Source organism: Octopus bimaculoides, chromosome 4 (assembly GCF_001194135.2).
Source record: "Octopus bimaculoides isolate UCB-OBI-ISO-001 chromosome 4, ASM119413v2, whole genome shotgun sequence".
NCBI lineage: Eukaryota > Metazoa > Mollusca > Cephalopoda > Octopoda > Octopodidae > Octopus > Octopus bimaculoides.
The window spans coordinates 94,997,457-94,998,485 of record NC_068984.1 but is presented as its reverse complement, the minus strand read 5'-3'; positions in this window follow the sequence as shown (position 1 = coordinate 94,998,485).

Genomic DNA, 1,029 nt, shown 5'->3' with positions numbered 1-1,029 from the left:
TCGACTGAGAGATATTTTATCAATTCAGACAGTCAACTGTCTGGTGCGCTTTTATTCTTTTGGTTTGCGATCACAAATAGAAAGTGGAAATATAGATACTATTTGGTAATGTCTAGGTGGACGTGTTGAATGGCACCCCATCCATAGTTTATTCATTTGTTCATTTAAAAATTTCTTCGGATTTGCTATGTTATCAACAACGGAGATAACGATTTGAGCGAAAAAAAAAACCCCAAAAACTGCTATTCAAATTTTTTCATTCCATCCCATCTCCACAAATTTTCGCTTTTAACTCTTTTTCGGAAATATTTTAGAGACATCCCTTTTAAAAATACGGATATTACAATTCTGATTTTTTTCTTCTTTTCCAAAATTCAACGCTTCAAAATTTCAACTTTTAGGATAATTTCCCACTTTGATTTGTGATCATAAACCGAAAGAATACCGAAAACAAAATAAAGCTGGTTGTTCCTCTTGTGATTGATTCAAAGAACTTTGATAATGTTACCATGACTCAAAGTGTACACTGAACAGTAAGTTTTTATAAAGTGAATCATTATACAACACACAAACGTAAGTCAAAGGATGAGGATATGAGCGGTCACCAGACGTGCTAAAAATAGCAGTCTCCTTTTCCTTAAATCACACCCTATTGTAATCTATATATATAAAAATGAGAATGTGTGTCTGTGTGTGTGTGTGTGTGAATCCCTAAAACTTGAGAACTACGCAACCAATTTCATTCAAATTTTACAGATGCCTTACTTAGGGTTCCAGTTGTGTTTTAGTCAAAAATTTTTTAAACTTCTTGCAGAGTTCGAGCCCACGGCAACATAATATCTCCTCCACTATTTAAGTATTACGTGTCAAAAGTGAAACAAAAACACTCATGTCAAATACTTTCACTTTAAAAATGAAACTATTCCACTAACTGAAACAATCACATTTCGATACTGTAATGACAGATACTTTCAGAGAGAGAGAGAAAGAGAGAAAGAGAGAGAGAGAGAGATGTATATGCATACATAT